Source organism: Etheostoma spectabile, chromosome 11 (assembly GCF_008692095.1).
Source record: "Etheostoma spectabile isolate EspeVRDwgs_2016 chromosome 11, UIUC_Espe_1.0, whole genome shotgun sequence".
Classification (NCBI taxonomy): Eukaryota; Metazoa; Chordata; class Actinopteri; order Perciformes; family Percidae; genus Etheostoma; species Etheostoma spectabile.
In genome coordinates, this window is record NC_045743.1 from 21,634,765 (window position 1) to 21,640,616 (window position 5,852).

At 48.9% G+C, this 5,852-nt stretch overlaps 1 long non-coding RNA gene across 1 annotated transcript in view; it reads right to left on the bottom strand.

Moving 5' to 3' along the window:
- LOC116698096 (uncharacterized) overlaps positions 1-4,823 on the bottom strand; it is a 21,243-nt gene extending 16,420 nt beyond the window's left edge. Inside the window, exon 1 of the long non-coding RNA XR_004334112.1 lies at positions 4,725-4,823. This is a non-coding gene — a long non-coding RNA (uncharacterized LOC116698096). The remainder of the gene's footprint in view (positions 1-4,724) is intronic.
- Between the last annotated feature and the right edge of the window lie 1,029 nt (positions 4,824-5,852).

Below are 5,852 nucleotides of genomic sequence, written 5' to 3' on the forward strand. Positions count from 1 at the left end.
TACTTTAACTTAATTGTCTTTTTTGTTTTCTTTTCAAACGTCTTTTTTTGTTCTTACGTGTGTGACTTCCAGACACTAAGTCACAACTTTACTACACTCCCAAATTTGCGAGTTGGGAGAATTTGGAAAGCCATGGCACCGGCGCGAAGCAACTTAATGCCCGCTTTGTTTACACCGGGACCAGCGATTGCGCTGAAGCCGAACAACGCCGTCTTGGGCGCCCCGGCCCACAGACATCCCACGGAAATCTGGAGGAGGACCAACGAGGATGCAGAGGTGGATGAAACGGCGGAGGAAGAGAGGGGGTCCAGGCAACGAAGGCTTAGGAGAAGGAGTTTTACGCGTGTCTCCCCTCTCTCATCATGGGCAATGTGAGGTCACTGGCTAATAAGATGGACGAGCTAACAGCGTTAGTCCGGAGTCAGGGGAGTACAGGGAGTGTAGTCTAATGTGCTTCACGGAGACTTGGCTACACTCGGACATTCCCGCACACAAAGTCTCCATCAAGGCTTTCAGACTGTTCGGGCGGGGACAGGGACTGCACGAGAGCGGTAAGCGTAAAGGCGGGGGGCTTGCCGTCTAGTTAACAACAGATGGTGTAATCCCGGTCACATAGGTTAAACAGCGTATCTGTAGCCCGGACATGAACGCTCGCTGTGGGACTCCGGATATTATCTGCCACGTGAAATCCAATGCCATCGCCGTTGCTGTTTACATTCGCCCTGGCCAACCCGACGTCGGCGTGTAACGTCACCCACACCGCCATTGCCCAACTCCAGACTCAACACCGAGTGCCTCATTGTGATCTCGGGTGACTTCAACCATGTTACCATGACCTCACACTAACTAACTTCACCCAGTAAGTGAGCTGCCATACAGGAGGAGAGGACCTTGGACCGCTGTATGCTAATGTCAGGGACGAGACAGCTCTTCCCCCCTCCCCCCCGGGCAGATCCGACCACAACCTGGTTCACATCAAACCCTGCTATGTGCCTCTGGTGAAAAGGCAACCTCTGACCTCAAGGACAGTGAGGAGGTGGTCGGAGGAGGCCTATGAGACACTTCAGGATGTTTTGAGGTGACAGACTGGGATGCACTCTGTGAGCACATGGAGAGGACATAGGGGCTGATGAGTGGTATCTCAGATTACATAAACTTCTGTGTGGACTGCACTGTCCCAGCAAGGACGTTCAGTGTTACCCAAACACACCCGTGGGTAACAAGGACATCAAGAACATCTGAGTGCTAAGAGGAGGGCTTTCAGAGGTGGGAATAGGGAGGAGGGGAGGGCCATTCAGGGGGACTGAAGGTGAAGACAGGGAGGCTAAGGAGAAGTACAGGAGGAAGCTGGAGCGTAAACTCCAGCAGAACAACATGAGGGAGGTCTGAGCGGAATGAGGGACCATCACTGGCTTCAGACCAGCTGGCAGCAGAGGAGTTGAAGGCAGCTTGGACAGGGCCAACGAACTCAATCTGTGTCTTAACAGATTTGATGCTCCTGCTCCTGCCCATCCCCCCATTAACACAATCTGGTCATCCTAAACCCCACTATTCCCCTCCCCCCTCACTGTCCCTTGTCTCCTTCCAGGAGAGCCCTACCCCCCTCCTCTAGCCCTCCGGGTAACACTCTCTCCAGCCTGACTCCCCTCCCCCTACCCCACCTGTGACCTCTGTGTGCCTCATGCTGACCAGGTGAGAAGACAGCTGACCAGACTCCACTCTAATAAGGCTGCAGGCCCTGATGGGTATCCATCCTGGGGTGCTCAAAGCCTGTGCCTCTCAGCTATGTGGAGTCTTTCACCATGTTTTCAACTGAGCCTTAGTCTCAAAGGGGCCCATGCTGTGGAAGACATCTTGCCTCGTTCCTGTGCCAAAGACGCCACGTCCCAGTGACGCCAAGGACTACAGACCCGTGGCACTGACTCCACATTATGAAGACCCTGGAGAGAGACTGGTTCTGGAACAGCTGCGGCCCATGGTGAGACACTCTCCTGGACCCCCTCAGTTCGCCTACCAGCCCCGGTTGGGAGTTGAGGACGCCATCATCTTCCTGCTCAACCGCATCTACGCCCACCTGGACAGGCCGGCAAGCACGGTGAGGGTCATGTTTTTGACTCCAGTGCTTCAACAACCATCGGCCGGCCCTGCTGGGTGAGAAGCTGACAGCGATGAAGGTGGATCCCCCCTCGTGTCCTGGATTGTTGACTACTGACTGGCAGACCACAGTATGTGCGCCTGCAACACTGTGTATCAGACAGAGTGGTCAGCAACACCGGGGCCCCGCAGGGGACTGTCCTCTCTCCCTTCCTCTTCACCATCTACACCACAGACTTCAACTACCACACAGAGTCCTGCCATCTTCAGAAGTTTTCTGATGACTCTGCTGTGGTTGGATGTATCAGCGAGGGGGATGAGGCTGAGTACAGAGCTGTGGTGGGGGACTTTGTCACATGGAGTGAGCAGAACCATCTCCAGCTCAATGTGACAAAGACCAAGGAGCTGGTGGTGGATCTAAGGAGAGCCAAGGCAGCAGTGAGCCCTGTCCATCCAGGGGGTCAGTGTGGACATCGTGGAGGGACTACAAATACCTGGGAGTGCACTTGGACAATAAACTGGACTGGGCCAAGAACACTCAAGCCCTCTACAGGAAGGGCCAAAGCCGTCTCATTTTCGAGGAGGCTGAGGTCCTTCAACATCGCAGGACGATGCTGAAGATGTTTTATGAGTCTGTGGTGGCCAGTGCTATCCTCTTGCTGTTGCATGCTGGGGCAGCAGGCTGAGGGTAGCGGACGCCAACAGACTCAACAAACTGATTCGCAAGGCCAGGGACGTCGTGGGGGTGGATGGACTCTCTGTCGGGGTATCAGATAGAGGATGCTGTCCAAACTACATGCCACTTGGACAATGTCTCGCACCACTCCACGGCTTGTTGCTCAATCACAGGAGCACTTTCAGTGACAGAATCATTCTCCCAAAAAGCACTACAGAGCGCCACAGGAAGTCATTCCTGCCTGTGGCCATCAAACTTTTTAATCCTCCCTCTAAGTGTCTGACACACACACACACACACACACACACACACCCACCCACACACACACACCCACACACACACACACACACACACCCAACACACACACACACACACACACACACAAACACACACACACACACACACACTTAGAGAGGTTGAAACTTGACAATATATTCTGTATTATCTGTTTTGGCAATAACACTGGCCTGACATGTGTGCAATCTCAAATACCACAATTATTATTATTATATTATTATTATTATTATTTAACTTTTCACCATTCCAAATCCTTAATTAGTGAATTATGTAAATAATGTATAATAACATTCCTTATGTAAATACGTACATCCAATTCCTATATTTCTTATTTCTGTATTTCTACTCTATTTATAATATTGTGCAACTAAACACAGAGTTTCTTCGGGGATCAATAAAGTATTTCTGATTCTGATTGATTCTGATTTATATAGACCTTAGTGGTCCCTAATGCTGGATCTGAGGTCTCTTTTATATGACCTTAGTGGTCCCTAATACTGTATCTGAAGTCTCTTTATATAGACCTTAGTGGTCCCCTAATACTGGATTGAAGTCTCTTTATATAGACCTTAGTGGTCCTAATACGGATCTGAAGTCTCTTCATATAGACCTTAGTGGTCCCCTAATACTGTATTGAAGTCTCTTTATATAGACTTAGTGGTCCTAATACTGTATCTGAAGTCTCTTCATATAGACCAGTGGTCCCTAATATGGATCTGAAGTCTCTTTATATAGACCTAGTGTCCCTAATACTGGATCTGAAGTCTCTTTATAGACCTAGTGGTCCCTAATACTGGATCTGAAGTCTCTTTTATACAGACCTAATGGTCCTAATACTGTATCTGAAGTCTCTTATATAGACCTTGGGTCCCCTAATACTGTATCTGAAGTCTCTTATATAGACCTTAGTGGTCCCTAATACTGCATCTTGAAGTCTCTTTTATATGACACTTAGTGGTCCCTATAATGCGTTTTCTTTTGTGGGGGGGCTAATGTTCCACCAGAACAAGTTCCTTCTAGAGATATTGAGCCCCCATCGTGTGTCCAGAGCTTAGCTCGCCCAAGACCATTGGGATGGTTTAAAACATGCTAACAAACCAGAGTGTTGTTTCCTCCTATCCCAGAATGCATCTGGGGTGTAGCCAGACCTTACATCCACACGCTGTTGAGATAAGTCTGCCAGTGGCGAGACCAGTGTTTTATTAACGTTTGTTTTCAACTTCAAAAAGGAAAAAAAGTTTAACTTCCTCACGCTGACCCAGCCATCAGGAGCCAGCTTCTATGTTTACCCAGCATTTATCACTCTGCAGCACACACACAATGGCAACGGACCCGTGGTTGTCTCTGCCCACGAAACAAAACAGAGCACCGCCCATGGACAACATTCAGGTGGAGGGTGGAGAGGGGAGGGGGGAGAGATGATGTGAGAGGGGGGGGGGGGGGGGGAGAGAGGGCCGAGATGTGGTATTTTTGCCGAGATCCCTAATACTGCATCTGAAGTCTCTTTTATATAGACCTTAGTGGTCCCTAATACTGCGTTTTCTTTTGTGGGGGGGCTAATGTTCCACCAGAACAAGTTCCTTCTAGAGACTATTGAGCCCCCATCGCTGTGTCCAGAGCTTAGCTCCGCCCAAGACCATTGGGATTGGTTTAAAACAATGCTAACAACCCAGAGTGTTGTTTTCCTCCTATCCCAGAATGCATCTGGGGTGTAGCCAGACCTTACTCCACAGCGCTGTTGAGATAAGTCTGCCAGTGCGAGACCAGTGTTTTATTAACGTTTGTTTTCAACTTCAAAAAGGAAAAAAAGTTTAACTTCCTCACGCTGACCCAGCCAATCAGGAGCCAGCTTCTATGTTTACCCAGCATTCATCACTCTGCAGCAACACACAATGGCAACGGACCCCGTGTTGTTCTCTGCCCACGAAACAAAACAGAGCACCGCCCATGGACAACATTCAGGTGGAGGGTGGAGAGGGGAGGGGGAGAGATGGATGTGAGAGGGGGGGGGGGGGGGGGAGGAGGAGAGAGGGCCGAGATGTGGTATTTTTGGCCGAGATAAGGAATGATTAAAGACCAGAGGGGGAAGCAAGACATGTGAGTTGATTCAGCTAACTGTTCAATCATCAGTCTAATGGTCTGTGGGGGGGGGGGGGGGGGGGGGTGCATGTTTCAACATGGGTTCCCAGATGTTACAATTGTGGTCTGCCTCCCTCTATGCTGCTGTCACTACTTCTTCTGTTTTTTTTTTTTCTCTGCTCACTTTCCTTTTTTTTTTTTTTTTTTAAATTGCGTTGATGAAAAAACAAACGAATGGCAGCTAGTCTGATCAGCAGCAACGTTACACAACTCCTAGAAGCCAAGGAACACACACATGGAACGTGAATTATTACTATAATACGGAAACTAAACATCAAACCACAGACACTTAGGAGCTACAGACGGACTGTGATCTGAACACAGAGAGACTTTTAAAAAACATCTTTTCTTTCCTGCACAGGTCCTGTCGGAAGACATCTTTTCTCCCAGCAGCACGTGTTTCTATTGTATCATTTATGTGAGGGGAAACACTGACATCTACACATATATGCACACACAACCAGCCTACTAGGGGTGGGGGGAAAATTCATAGCAGCATTTTATCATAGTATGGCAATACTGTCTCATCACACACACGCCAAGTATTGATCTTTTATTATATGTGGTGGTCAGTTTTTCCCATTTTGCAGCAATAACACTGAAGAGAATAACACAGAAGTTTTAGATAAAACAGATGTTGACTAAG